Here is a 15041-nt window from a genome sequence, read left to right on the forward strand (position 1 = left end):
TGCTGTGGGCTTCAGCTTGTCCCCTGTGATTACTGATCAGATTTCCTGTTTGTGGTTGTGTCCACTGAGAGAGATTCCCTTCACCTTCTATGTCATATCTCAGAGCCATCTTGAAAATGGGCTACATGACACTTAGCTCATTTTAGTTCATGTACTTAGCAGTAACTTTATTGGAATCCCTACAAGTTAAGTTTCATCCTGGGTATTCCAGGGCTTAAAAGTCAGCAATGGAGCTATTGTTAGGGTTGATCATGTGCCCATATGTTTAACCTTTATACCTGGAGGCTTGGGTGGATTGTTTTTTTTTTTTTTCCTCCAAGGGTAGACAAGGGAAGTAGACCATCTAGATGAAAGTCAGCATTAATAGACAGGGAAGCATGAAGATTCATGTTGAGGAAGCTGGTATGGCTGGCGTTCAGGGGGTATGAGGAATGAGAATGGGAAGCAGAAAATAGTCTGTAAAGCTGGATTGGAACCAGCCTGTACTGAATTTAGAGGATTATATTGAGGAATTTGGTCTCCATCCTGTAGGCTCTACAGGAGCCACTGGAGACCTTTTTAAAATTAGTATTTTATTATTTTTGTGGTGCTAGGGATCAAACCCTTGGCCTCACACGTGGTAGACAAGTGTTGTACCACTGAGTTATATTCCAGCCATATTACTTTTGAAGGAAGAATCATAATTACAATTATCTGTGTTTTAGAAATATATGTTGGGTTTTCTGGAGGATCCCTTATGTTCTTGGCCCAAGAAAACCTTATTTCATATTTCTTTTATGTGTAGCTGTTAGATGACATTTCGAACTCTAATAGGGATTTTTGTGTTTTTTTTCTGTACAATAATACCTGGTGCCATGAAGTTTCTTTCTTTTGTTCTTTTTTTTTTTTAAATGTTACTATAAAGGTGACTAGGATCAAATATTTAATTGTAATAGTAAATTTCATCATTACCAGTTAAACACATTGCACATACTGCATAATAATAATAATATGAAGTTTGGGAATGTTGACTTAAGTAACCATCTTTAGTTGTTGTTGCTGTTTAGTATGAAACATATTTATCCCCTGTCATAACTGTGTGCCAGAGTGGGGATTCAAAGGTGAGTAAGAAGACAGAACTGTTAGGTTCACAGTAAGACAAATTGATAAGTAGAAATAGTAGAAATAAAAAATGCACAACTAAGTGGGAGACAGAGAAATTATACTTGTGCTGAATTGTATTTTTTGTTGTTTGTTTCACTGGGATTTAATAGTAGCTGTTACTACGTAATGAATTAGATGCACTTGCACATCAATTAATCAAATGTTCCTTTAACTGCCTACTACATACATGCCAGGTACTATGTCTGTTAGGCTGTGGAGGATATGTATGTAAGATTGTAGTCTTTGCTGCTAGGTATCTGATTGCTTACTTGGAGACACAGCCAATCTCACTAACTGTTTAGTGGTAAAGAGAGGCATGCTGGGAGCTGGGAACCAGGAATTGTTCTATAAAACTGTGGACACATAATTTTTTCTTGCTGAATCATTTTGCATAATATTTGATTGATTCTTCATCATGAATCAAATGTGTGAGTGCAAATCATCCTCTTGATAGTTGTTCAAGAAATACTTGTTGAATGAGTATGTCTTTTGTGTAAGGTAGTATTTTTATAAATTGTTATTAATTTAAAAGGACATTTGTATTATTTACTATTAGCTGTCCTTCTTGGAAAAGATACTTCTTTTTTTTTTTTTTTTTTTTCCCAGTTGAAACTTCCAGGAAATATCACTCTCCTAGGATTTCTGGTTTCTGAAGCCAGTGGGTGGGTGTATGTTTATATCCAAGAGAAACAAATCATAACCATGGATGTGAACTTTTCACAGTCTTTTCAAAATAAAAGTTTGAAAAATATTTTCTGGTTTTCCTTACAAAGACTAAATTTCTCTTTGTGAAGAGAAACAAAGCAAAGATAACATGTTAAGCATGTATGTATTATACTGTTTCTACCTTCTGTGGCACTAAGAATACTTTCAAGGTGTTCATTGAAGATTTTGAGCCACAATTTAAAAACTTTATTAAAAACCGCTGGAAAGAAGTACACATGCAGAAACTTTTGGGTTGGGTTAGAAGTTCAAATCACATTGTATGCATTGTTTTTTTAAAGAATAAGTATTTTGGGAGTTAAGGAATAAAAATATTGGAGTGTTAGATTGTAAGCAAAACATATAGATGTTTAATAAGAGCTTCCTACTGTGTGAAGCCTGAGTTAGACATGTTGAAAGTCTTTTAGCTTAAATTTACTAAGTTAGAGTATAATTGGGAATGAGTGAGAATATAATTGGGGATGAGTGAAGGCTCTAAGATCCTGTAACTGTTTATTTGGTATACCACTTAAGCTCCCCCCATATGATTACAGTAGCATTTTGTGTGCATGTAGAAGATAGCTATCTTTTGCATGTTAAGTAATTACTTATTATTAATAATCTTCTACGTGTTAAGTAATTACTTATTGCTATTAACATAAGTAATGTTATTAACCTTGTAGGTGGAAATAAGGGCAAAATAGGCATAAATCAACATATTTTAGGTTCAAAGCCATTGGTGTTTTCTAGTCATGGACTTGAACCAATATTATACCATATAGTTAAAGTTAATTTGTCTAATTAGTTAGGTTCTAAGCACCTTTTAGGACATACAATTGTATGCTTTAAACATTGGGTACAGGGTAACACTTATTTATATTATTATCTGGTCTTTGTTTAGACTTATATATAGATCACTATATATAGATCACTAAACAGAACACCTCATTTTTACTATCTAGGGCCATCTCTTTACCGTCTCAACATATTCTACATCACAATTTGCTTCTTCTTAATATTTCACTCATTCTTAGCCCTGTCTTTCAAGTGGGTTGATTGTAGAATATGTAGAATTGGGTCTTGCATTTTTATTCAAAATGATAATCTCTGCTTTTTAATTTTTGACATGGTACTGGGAATTGAACTCAGGGCCTCATGCTTGCTAGGCAGGTGAGCTACCACTTGAGCCACATTGTCAGCCATTTTTGCATTGGTTATTTTTGAGGTAGGGTCTTGCTTTATTACCTGGGCCAGGTTGGACCTCAGTCCTCTTATGTGTGCTTCCCCTAGTAACTGGGATAACAGGCACGTACCATCACGCCTAGCCATTGGTTGAGATGAGGTCTTGTGAACTTTTTTTTGCCAAGGCTGGCCTTTTTTCTAAAAATAGTCACCCTGAAGTGGGTTTGAAGAGGTGTCTTAATATGATTTTGATTTCCATTTTCTAATGACTAGTGATGCCGAACATTTTTTTCATTGATAATTGGCCATTTGTATATCTTCTTTGGAGAAAAGTCTGTTTAAATCTTTTGCCAATTTTTTGAATTTAATTTTAAGAATGCTTTATATGTTCTGGATGTTAGACCTTTATCAGATCTGTGGTTTACAAGTACTTTCTCTATTTAGTTGATTGTCTTTTCACTTTCCTGATGGTGTCCTTTAACTCACAAGTGTTTGTGTAATTTTGGTGAAGTCCAATTCTGTTTTTTTTCTTTCGTTGTTTTGCTTTTGGTGTCATATTGAAAAATGTATTGCCTAGTCTGAATAATCATGGTGATTTATATCTATGTTTCCTTCTAAGAGTTTTACAGTTTTTTTCCCTATATTTAGGCCTTTCATTCATGAACTTTCACTCATTTTGAAGTAATTTTTGTCTATAGTGTGAGATAGGGTTTCAGATTCATTCTTTTGCATGTGGATATCCAGTTGTCCCAGTGCTGTTTTTTAAAAAAGTTTGTTCCCCTTATTTCTGGACTCTCCATTCTATTCCATTGATCTGTATGTCTGTTTTTATGTTACTACCATAATGTTTTGATTACTCAGCATTATATAAGTTGTAAAATTAGGAAATATGAATCTTCTCACTTTGTCCTTCTGTTTCAAGATTAGTTTGGCTATTTGGAGCCCCTTGCAATTCCATAAGGATTTTAGGATTGCCTTATCCATTTCTGTATACAAACAGCTAGAATTTTGATAGGAATTATATCAAATATGTAGATTAACATGGGGATTATGCCATTTTAACACTACTAAATCTTCGAATACATGAAAACAGATGTCTTTCTACTTAATTTCTTTCAACAATGTTTTCTAGTTTTTGGTGTATAAATCTTATACTTCCTTGATGAAGTTTACTCCTTTGTGTTTTATTCTATTTGAAGCTAAATGGAATTATTTTGTTTTCAGGTTGTTCATTGTGTAGAAATATAGTTAATTTCATATATTGTTTCTGTATTCTGCAACTCTGTTGAGCTAGTAGAGATAATTTCCTTCTTTTCTATTAGATGCTTTTTTTTTTTTGAAATGAATACTTTTATTTTTCTTGCTTAATTGCCGACTTGAACTTTCAGTGCAATGTTGAATAGAAGTGGTAAGAAAAGACACCTTAAATTGTTCTTTTTTTTTTTTTTTTCAGGTTTTTAAAATAACCTTTATTAAGTTAACATGTGCATTACAGGAAACAAACACATGAAGCAAAGAACAAAATATCCATAGCCACAAGCAGTACAGTTGGACTGTCCTAAATCCTGTGTACACACAATGATCCATTTTAGGTAACTGAGATCGTATGGTCTGTGTCATGCTTTTCCATACATTGTGAATACTTACCAACTCAATCCCAAAACTACGTGACTATTTTGATAGCCAAGAATACACTACACCAACTCAATCTGTTATGAAAAAATTATAATCCTGCCTTCCTTGGGGACAAAAATTTCACTGAAGACAGAAATGTTAAATTGTTCTTGATGTAAGGAGGAAGGCTTTTATTCTTTCTCCATTAAGTATAATGTCAAAGGGGTGAGTTGTTTATAGATGCTGCTATCAAAATGAGGTTTTCTTCTGTTTCTACTTTGTTGAGTACGTTTATCATGAAAAGATACTGGTTTTTGTCAAGTGTTTTGTTTTTCTGTGTCTGTTAAAATGATCATATCATGCATGGCTTTTTACCCCTTCATTTCTAGTTTGAACTCAGGGCCTTGTGTTTGGTAGGCAGGCACTTGAACCACTCTGCCAGCCCTACTCCTTCATTTCTATTAATGTGATTTATCATTGTAACTATCCTTTGTTGAACCAGCTTGTACACCTGTAACAAATCCCACTTGGTTGTAGTATAAGATCCTTTGTCTTTCTAGATTGTGTGGAGGTAGTATCAGCCTCATACAATCAGTTAGGAAGTGTTTGGGGTTTCTTTTTGGAAGTGATGAATATGACCTAAAATTGTTGTAATGGTTGTACAGCTCTGATTATACTAAAAACTATTGATTTGCACACTGAGAATGGGTGATATATCTCAAAAGAACTGCTATCCAAAAGAAAACAATCTTCAGGGAGCTCTTCACCTATATTCTTTTTTTTTTAGGAAAATGACCTACAATGTGCATTTTATTTCATGTTGTTATGCAATGTTTGTATATTTACATATAGTTTTAACTCTTACGAAAATCCTTTTTCTTTACCAACAGAGTGAAGTGCCTAAATCTTTCACTTTCGTATGGAGAACTGGTAAGAATGCTATCCTACAGATCTGTAATGGGCTGCAAGTGAGCCAATCAGAAAGAAAGTTTTAAAGCAGTAGTGTGGTTTTCACATCCTTGGCTTTAGTAAATACAGGCATATGGATCCATAATCTCATCTTGTAGTAAAACTTAAGACAAAATAAATTAATGTTGGATAGAACTCTGAATTGTACAGTATTGAACAAAAGATCACAGGGGACCTTTTGGTTGAACTAGCACCAATCCACACTTAATCGTCTCCAACATGACTTTCCTGTTGACTCTATCTTACCTGTATTTTTTAGGCCACAGTTCTTATCCTGGCCTTCAGAGTCCTGGACAATCTTTCCAGCTAGCAGTTTCAGCATTACCTGTGACTGATTTTTTTGTGTGTAACTTGGATTCAGGGACAGTGTTAATTCAGTGATCTGCTCACCACTTCTCACTCTCCTGAATCTCCCAGAACATCTGTGCATCTTGCTTCTTTACTTCATTTGTTACTGCTCTTGCTTCTCTTTCCCAGTGTGACAATTCAACCTTTCTTTCAAAGTTCTTATTTCCTCCCTCCCTCCCTCCTTCCCGCTTTCCCTCCTTCCTTCCTTCCTTTCTTCCTTCCTTCCTCCCCCCCCCTTTTTTGCATACTGAGAGATTGAACTCAACACAGGGCTTTGCCCTTACTATGTGGGCGCTTTACTCCTTGAACGATGCCTTCAGCCCTTTTTGCTTTGATTATTTTTGAGACAGCCATATGCCCAGACCCACCTGCATTGATCCTTCTATTTGTGCCTCCCTCATAGCTGGGATGACAGGTGCATACCACCATGCCCAGCTTTCAGATTGTTTTTATTCTCTCATTCTTAAATTCTGAAATCTGGTGATTATATCTTTTAAAAAATGTGATCAGAACTGTGAGGTTTACTTAAGGAGACATTGGGTAGGATGTTTGAAATCAGTAACTGGGAAATCTGGTCTATGTTTTTGTATTACTTGTAGACATATCCTTTCTTAAAATGCATTTATAGTTTACTCAAAAGTTTATAGGAAGGCTTTTTATTTATATTTTTCTGGTGTCTCCTAATAATTATCAATGCATTGAAGAAAGGCTATTAACATTAAATACCAAGTGTGTGTCCACATGTATGTAGATAGATCTACTTTTCAGTTGTTTTGCAGTGTTCCTCATGTATTTCTGGCTTCTTATTTTATTATTTTATTTTGTGATACTGGGGTTTGAACTAAGGGGTTCACACTTCTACTACTGCTTGAGCCACACACCTCCCTTCTGTTATGTGTTTCCTAAAAAAATACGTATTTTTGAGAAAGTTTCCAACAGTAGAAAGAGTTGAATAAAATTCTCCTATGTGTGGTAAAGTTTACGTGCAAAAGTGAGAAATAGGTAGGTGACACTGTTTATATAAAGGCTGCATTTTGGAGTTCAGTGAAGTATAATTAGGAAGTTAGGTAAGCGTCGTGGTGTAACATTAAGACTATCTTACAGAGACTAGACTTGGATTCAAATGAGCTATTTACCTCAAACATAGTTGTTAGTATGTCAAGACAGAATCCAGATTCAGTTTTCTCTGACTCCAGGACTGATGATTAGTCACTATGTAATTTCTCATTCTATGCTCATTTAAGGAAATTTTTAAATTTCTCTGTGCGTCATTTTGAGTATAAAATGAGCTCGATATTTTTCTATGTACAGATATTTTGAAGCATAGATGAGGATGTTTGTAAAGCTGAGAGCTTGTTTACAAAACAGGGAGGTCTATTGTAAAATATTTTGTTCACTTTAAAACACTTCACTAACAGGGATATTGAAAATCTGAAAGAAGCTGAGAAATTTCTTATTTTTTGACTTTAGATTATTTGAATACTCTGCTTTTTTGGCAGAAGTTTTCCCGTTCTGTTTCTCTAGAGTTGTAGATAATATCCCAAGTAAGTAATTTGTTGCTAATTACTTCATTTCCTTGTTTTGTCCTTATTCAGAATGAATTGTCAAACAATTTATAGAATTATACCTTCTCTATCATTAACTTCCCTTGTGAAGCATGAGCATATCTGCACTTGTGGTTAACTGTAACTGTTAAATATTTAAGCCTTTCATTTTGAAGTTTGTGGAATGAAGTTTTGGAAGGCTTTCCCCCTCCCTTTCCCCTCCCCTCCCCTCCCCTCCCTCTCCCCTCCCCTCCCCTCCCCTCCCCTCCCTCTCCCCTCCCTTCCCCTCCGCTCCCCTCCCTCTCCCCTCCCTTCCCTTCCCCTCTCGCCTCCTCCCCCTCTTCCTTTAGTTTCCATTTTGGCTACAGATGAAGTATTTGTATAAGAATAATTTGTTGGTATTGCTATAGAAATGTAGTTAAAACAGTTGCAGTGAATGTATCACAGTAAAGCATTGATTTGAAGTTATTCCTAATTGATTTTTAAGATGTCTTTAATATATTTTGTTCTTACTGGTCATAAATATCCAGATATCTTGAATATGAATACTAATTATCTGATTTTTTTTATCATGATTACTCCTAAGAAATTTGAAAAAAATTCAGCTACTGTAGATCCAAATTTTCCTGTTTGAGATGATGATGAATTACAATTTTAAGAATGTTGATTTCTATAGTTTTGGTTTACTTGGGAATTTTTCTTAATGGAAACCATACAGAGGTGCTTTTGCAAATTAAGATTGGAACAGTATTTTAGTTTTTTTAAAAATAGAGTTACAGTTTGGGTCAGGAGAAAGTGGTTTCATTGAACAGTTTGTAGAGGGAAAATACCCTTGCTTCTGGCTTTTTTATAGACTTTCTTGCTAAAAGGAAGAAACTACTATTGAGTCTGTTACAACTTCAGTGGAAGATGTCTTGCAGCTGTGCCATTTTGGGTTTGATCCAGATACAGTATTTGTGTGTGCTGTCAGAATGTCTTAAAGGCCCACCCTGGAAAGGATTCAACTCTATAAAAGGAGTTTTGTTTTATAATCTTTCACGTTCTTATGGGGTGCTGTTGGTAATGGTGGTCTTCATTGTCTTGTGTTTTAAACTGACGTTTTATTAGGACACAGGCTTCATAGTTTAAGAATAGAAATCACAGTTATAGCTTTTGTATCTCATAAAATAAATTTAGTCATGATGAAAGCACCCTTCCTCAAACCTTGTAAGTTTGGTTAGTTAGTTTTAGCTTCTTTTCTGCTTCTACATTGATAATCAAATTGACACTCATTTGATTATATTCTTTTGGGTAATTTAATAGATACTGATTTACAAGTCAAGTTAATGTGTTAAATGATTAAAGATTATGTAGGGAATCCCAAAATTTGCAAAGTTTAAGATACTAATGACTCTTCTAGTTGAATATTGTTCAATTTACCTCTTTTGAGCCATATATTTATGTAAATACTGGTAGAATTACTGTTGATTATATTCTAAGACATCAGCCATATTTTCTCCAAAATTCCCTCTTTTCTAAACTTAAGTTTTTCTCCAGCCTTTTTTTTTATTGTTTATACATTTATTCATATGTGTATACATTGTTTGTGCCATCTCTTCCCCCGCCCCACTCTCCTCTCCCATCTTCCTTGCTTCCAGGCAGAACTTGTTTTGCCCTCTTCTCCAATTTGGAGAGGTATTAAGAAAGACATAGCATTTTTTCTAGTGAGGTAAAGATAGCTATTCAGAGAGATTCCTAGCATTGCTTCCATGTAAATGTGTATTAAAACCTGAATTGATTCATCTCTACCAGACCTCTTCATTACTTCCCAGTCCCCTTCCCATAGTGGCTTCTGTCAGTTTAAGATTATTTTATTCACTCCTCTACAGTGGGCACATCAAACACTTTCAAGTTTTGGCTTTCCTACCTTTCCTTATTCCTCCTGTTTGAGTTCTCCCCTTAGTGTGTGACCCATGTCCAATAATATTACTGCTTTGTTTTAGGTCTAAAGTCTCCATATGAGGGGGAACATGCGATTTTTTGGCTTTCTGAGCCTTGCTTAACTTTGTTTAAGATGATGTTCTCCAGTTCCATCCTTTTACTTGTGAATGACAAGATTTCATTCTTCTTCATGATTGAGTAAAATTTCATTGTGTATAGATACGGCATTTTCTTAATCCATTCGTTAGTAGTGGGGCATCTTGGCTGTTCCATAACTTAGCTATTGTGAATAGTGCTGTATTACACATGGCTGTGCAGGTGCCTCTGAATAACCTAAGTCACATTCCTTTGGGTATATCCCCAGGAGAGGTATTGCTGGATCATATGGCAGATCTATGTTTAGTTTTTTAAGAAGCCTCCATATTGTTTTCCAAAGGGATTGTACTAGCTTACATTCCCACCAGCAGTGGGAAATGCAGTGGGAAAAGTTCCTTTTTCCCCTGCATCCTCACCAACATTTGTTGTCGTTGGTGTTTTTGATGATAGCTGTTCTAATAGGAGTGAGATGGAATCTTAGTATAGTTTTGACTTGCATTTCCTTTGTGGCCAGGGATGGTGAGTATTTTTTTTCATGTGTTTTTTGGCCATTTGGATTTCTTCCTTTGAAAAGTTCTTGTTTAGGGGTTGGGGGGGAGAAATGACCCAAACATGTATGCACATATGAATAAATGAAAAGGAAAAAAAAAAGAAAAAGTTCTGTTTGGTTCAGTTGCCTACTTCTTTATTGCTTCATTGATTTTGGGGAACTTTAGTTTTTTAAGCTCCCTATATATTCTGGTTATCAGTCCTTTGTCTGATGTATAGCTAGCAAATATTTTCTCCCACTCTGTGGGTGGTCTCTTCAGTTTACAGACCATACCTTTTGTCATGCAGAAGTTTTTAATTCCATGTAGTCCCATTTGTTCATCCTTTCTCTTAGTTGCTGGGCTGCTAGAGTTCTGCTGAGGAATTCTTTGCCTGTACCTATTGTTTCTGGAGTAGTCCCTGCTCTTTCCTGTACTAACTTCAGAGTTTTGGGTCTAATATTAAGGTCCTTAATCCACTTTGAGTTGATACTAGAACAAGGTGATAGGCATGGCTCTAGTTTCAGTATTCTGCAGGCAGATAACCACTTTTCCCAGCATCATTTGTGGAAGATGCTGTCTATTCATTGTTTGTTTTTGGTGCCATTGTCAAAAATAAGGTGGGCATAGCTGTGTGGATTCATATTTGGTCCTCGATTCTGTTCCACTGGTTTTCATGCTAGTACCATGCTTTTTTTTATTGCTATGGCTCTGTAATATGGTTTGAAATGGGGTATTATGATACCTATAGTATTCATCTTTTTGCTGAGTATTGCCTTGTCTATTCGTGGTCTCTTGGGTTTCCAAATGAACTTTAGGATAGATTTTTCAATCTCTGTAATGAATGTCATTGGGATTTTGATGGGAATTGCATTGAATGTATAGATTGCTTTTGGTAGTATAACCATTTTTACTATGTTGATTCTACCAATCTATGAGCATGGGAGATCGTTCCATCTTCTATAGTCTTCCTCAGTCTCTTTCTTCAGAGGTTTGTAGTTCTCCTTATAGAGTTCATTTACATCCTTTGTTAAGTTTACTCCTAGGCATTTGATTTTTTTTTTTTGAGGCTGTTGTAAATGGAATTGTTTTCCTATATTCTTTCTCTATTTGTTCATTGTTGGTGTATAGAAAGGCTACTGATTTTTATAAGTTGACTTTGTATCTGCTACATTACTGAAGCTGTTTATAGTGTCTAGGAGTTTTTGGGTCTTTGAGGTATAGAATCATGTCATCTATAAATAGGGATACTTTGACAGTTTTTTACCTGTTTGTAATCTTTTTTTATTACTTCTTCTTGCCTTAGTGCTCTGGTTAGGAATTCCAGGACTATGTTGAATAGGAGTGGGGAGAATGGGCACCCTTGTCCCCTTCCTGATTTGAGGTTTAAATGGATTCAGTTTTTCTCCATTAAGTATGATGTTGGCTATAGATTTGTCATATATAGCCTTTATAATGTTGAGGCACATTCCTTCTATTCCTAGTTTTCTTAAGGCTTTTATCATGAAGTGGTGTTGAATCTTTTCAAAGGTTCTTTCTGCATCTGTTGAGATAATCAAGTGGTTTTTGTCTTTGCTTCTATTAGTGTGCTGTATTACATTTATTTATTTGCTTATGTTGAACCACCCCTCCTCCCTGGGATGAAGCCATCTTGGTCATGATGAATGATCTTTCTGATATGTTTTTGGATTTGGTTTGCCATTATTTTATTGAGCATTTTTGCATTGATGTTCATTAAGGAGATTGGCCTATAGTTCTCCTTTTTAGATGTGTCTTTGTCTGGTTTTGGGATGAGTGTCATATTGTCTTCATAGAATGAGTTAGGCAGTATTCCTTCCCTTCCTATTTCCTGGAAAAGTTTTAAGGAGGGTTGGTATTGGTTCTTCTTTAAAGGTATGATAGAATTCAGCAGAGAATCTGTCAGGTCCTGGACTTTTCTTTTTTGGGAGACTCTTTATTGCTTCTTCAATTTCATTTTGTGTTATAGATCTAGTCAGTTGATTAATATCCTCTTGGTTCAGTTTTGGATGGTCATAAGTATCTAGAAATTTGTCCATTTCTTCAAGATTTTCCAATTCATTGGAATATAGGTTCTCAAAGTAGTCTCTGATGATTCCTTGGATTTCCTTGGCGTTTGTTGTTATTTCCCCTTTTTTTGTTTCTGATTTTACTGATTTTGGTCTTTTCCCTCCTCTTTTTAGTCAGATTTGCCAGGGGTTTGTCAATCTTGTTTATTTTTTCAAAGAACCAGCTTTTTGTTTTGTTGATTCTTTGTATGGTTCTTTTGGTCTCTATTTCATTAATTTGGCCCTTATTTTTGTTATTCCTCTCCTTCTGCTTGATTTGGGTTTTACTTGTTTTTCTAGGAGCTTGAGATGTAGCATTAGGTCATTTATTTGAGATTGTTCTGTCCTTTTTTTTTTTTCTTAGTGAAAAAAATTTTATTCAGATTTAAAAGTTTTATAAAAGGTATTTTAAAATACAAGTTAAAAAAGAGACAAAAAAAGAGTCAACAAGTAGAAAGGATGTAGGAAGGTATTGGGTATATTTTTTGGGGGAAAAAAGTTAAAGGGGAAAGAAAATGTTTTTGGATGAAAAAAAGGAATTTTGTAGGTTTGTCCTAAAGGTCTGTTCCAAAAAAAAAGGCATGAAACCTCAATGTTTAAAAGGTAACAAAATATACGAGTAGGTCTTAAGTGTAAAAAAAGATGGAACTCATAAAAAGTTCATGTAGGTGATTAATATGCTATAATTTTTTTTTTCATTTTTCTTTTATTATTCATATGTGCATACAAGGCTTGGTTCATTTCTCCCCCCCTGCCCCCACCCCCTCCCTTACCACCCACTCCACCCCCTCCCGCTCCCCCCCCTCAATACCCAGCAGAAACTATTTTGCCCTTATCTCTAATTTTGTTGTAGAGAGAGTATAAGCAATAATAGGAAGGAACAAGGGGTTTTGCTGGTTGAGATAAGGATATATATAATATTAATATATATACTCATGGCTATAAACTTTCCTCTGAGGACTGCCTTTGCTATGTCCCATAGGTTCTTGTAGGTCATATTTTCATTTTCATTTACTTCCAGGAACTTTTGATTTTCTCTTTTATTTCATCTATGACCCACTGATCATTGAGTAATGTGTTATTCAGCTTCCAAGTGTTTGTGTATTTTCTGCTTGTTGTTTTAGTTGTTGAGTTCTAGTTTTAATGCATTGTGATCAGATGGAATGCAGGGGATTATTGCTCTTTTCTTATATTTGCTAAGGCTTGCTTTGTGCCCTAAGAGATGATCAGTTTTGAAGAAAGTTCCATGGGCTGGTGAGAAGAATGTGTATTGTGCAGAAGTTGAATAAAATATTCTGTAGACATCAGCTTAGGTCCATTTGATCTTTGGTGTGATTTAGTTCTAGAATTTCTTTATTGATTTTTTTTGTTTGTATGACCCCTCTATTGGTGATAGAGGGGTATTAAAGTCTTCCACTACCACTCTGTTAGAGTCTGTAGGTGGTTTTAAGTCCTCACAGTATGTTTGATGAAATTGGGTGCATTGACATTGGGTGCATATAGATTGATAATTGTTATTTCCTTTTGGTGTATTTCCCCTTTTATTAATATGAAGTGTCCTTCTTTACCTCATTTGATCAATGTAAGTTTGAAATCTACTTTGTCAGATATAAGTATTGCTACTCCTGCCTGTTTTGGGGGCCATTGGCTTAGTAAATCTTCTAGCCTTTCACCCTTTGCCCATGTTTGTTTCTATCAATATGCTTGGTCTCCAGTAAACAACAATCTTCCTTTTTAATCAGTTTGCCAAAGGTGTGTTTTGATGGGGAAGTTGAATGTTGACATTCATTGTTAGTATTGATAGGTATGTGGTGATTCCTGCCATTTTGTTGTTTTTGTTGTTTAAGGGTTTGATTGTGTGCAGCTGAATCAGTGTTACTCTTTGATTCCTTGTCTTTTCTCTTGTGGTTGATACTTCTTGTCCTCTTGTTTTCTTTCATCTTCTGTGTGCAGAATTCCTTGTAGAGACTTCTGTAGTGGTGGCTTGATAGTCATATATTGTTTTCATGGAAGATTTTTATTGCCCCATCTATTTTAAGTGATAATTTTGCTGGGTAGAGTATCCTAGGGTTGAAGTTATTTTCATTCAATGCCTAAAATACCTCACTCCATGCCCTTCTTGCTTTTAAGGTTTCTGTTGAGAAATCTGCTATGATTTTGATGGGTTTAACTTTATATATTATTTGTTTTTTCTTTCTACAGCCTTCAGTATTCTTTCTCTATTCTCTGATGTTTTGATGATAATAAGCCATGGGGAGGTTCTATTTTGGTCAAGTCTGTTTGGTGTCCTGAATGGGCATAACTTTCTCAAGATTTGGGAAATTTTCTGTTATTATTTTATTGAATATGTTATGAATCCCTTTTGTTTGGACCTCTTCTCCTTCTCAGTACACATGATTCTCAGGTTTGGTCTTTTGATGGAGTCAGTGAGTTCTTGCATATTCCTTCTCAGCTCTTGAGTTGTTTGACTAACATTTCTTCAGGTTTTTCTTTAATTTCTATTTTATCTTTGAGTTCTGAGATTCTGTCTTCCACTTGTTCTAGTCTGCTCGAGTAGCCTTTCACTGTGTCTTTGTTTCTATTTGATTCTTTTTTCTGAGGTTTTCTGTATCTTTGGTCACCTCCTCTTTAATGTTTTTATTTTCATCTTTAATTCATTTATCTGTCTATTTATAGTGTCCTCTGTTTCACGCTGGTGTTTATTTAAGGTGCCTCTGAGTTAATTTATTTGTTTCTGTGTCTTTTCATGTTCTTTTATTTTTGGTGTCTTGCAATTTCCTGAGTGCATCTTGTACATTTCTTCTCCATGAAATTCTCAGTGATTTCTTGCAAGATTTCTTCTTTGAGGGTGTTTTTGTGGGTATCGCTAGGTTCCTTAGTATTGTTTATCATTGTTTTGTTGGGGTCAGGAACTGGGTATCCATTTTTTC

At 35.1% G+C, this 15041-nt stretch overlaps 1 protein-coding gene across 31 annotated transcripts in view; it reads left to right on the top strand.

Moving 5' to 3' along the window:
- Positions 1–15041, top strand: part of Epb41l2 (erythrocyte membrane protein band 4.1 like 2) — a 199187-nt gene that overhangs the window by 53085 nt on the left and 131061 nt on the right. For 2 of the 31 annotated variants that reach the window (XM_074074674.1, XM_074074655.1), the window contains one exon: positions 5532–5571. The exons of 28 other annotated variants lie outside the window; for them this stretch is intronic. The gene's annotated coding sequence lies outside the window, so the exon portion shown is untranslated. Of the gene's footprint in view, positions 1–4486; positions 4620–5531; positions 5572–15041 lie in introns of those variants that run through there. One more of the 31 variants, XM_074074664.1, reaches the window with a different exon arrangement.

Source organism: Castor canadensis, chromosome 1 (assembly GCF_047511655.1).
Source record: "Castor canadensis chromosome 1, mCasCan1.hap1v2, whole genome shotgun sequence".
Lineage (NCBI taxonomy): Eukaryota > Metazoa > Chordata > Mammalia > Rodentia > Castoridae > Castor > Castor canadensis.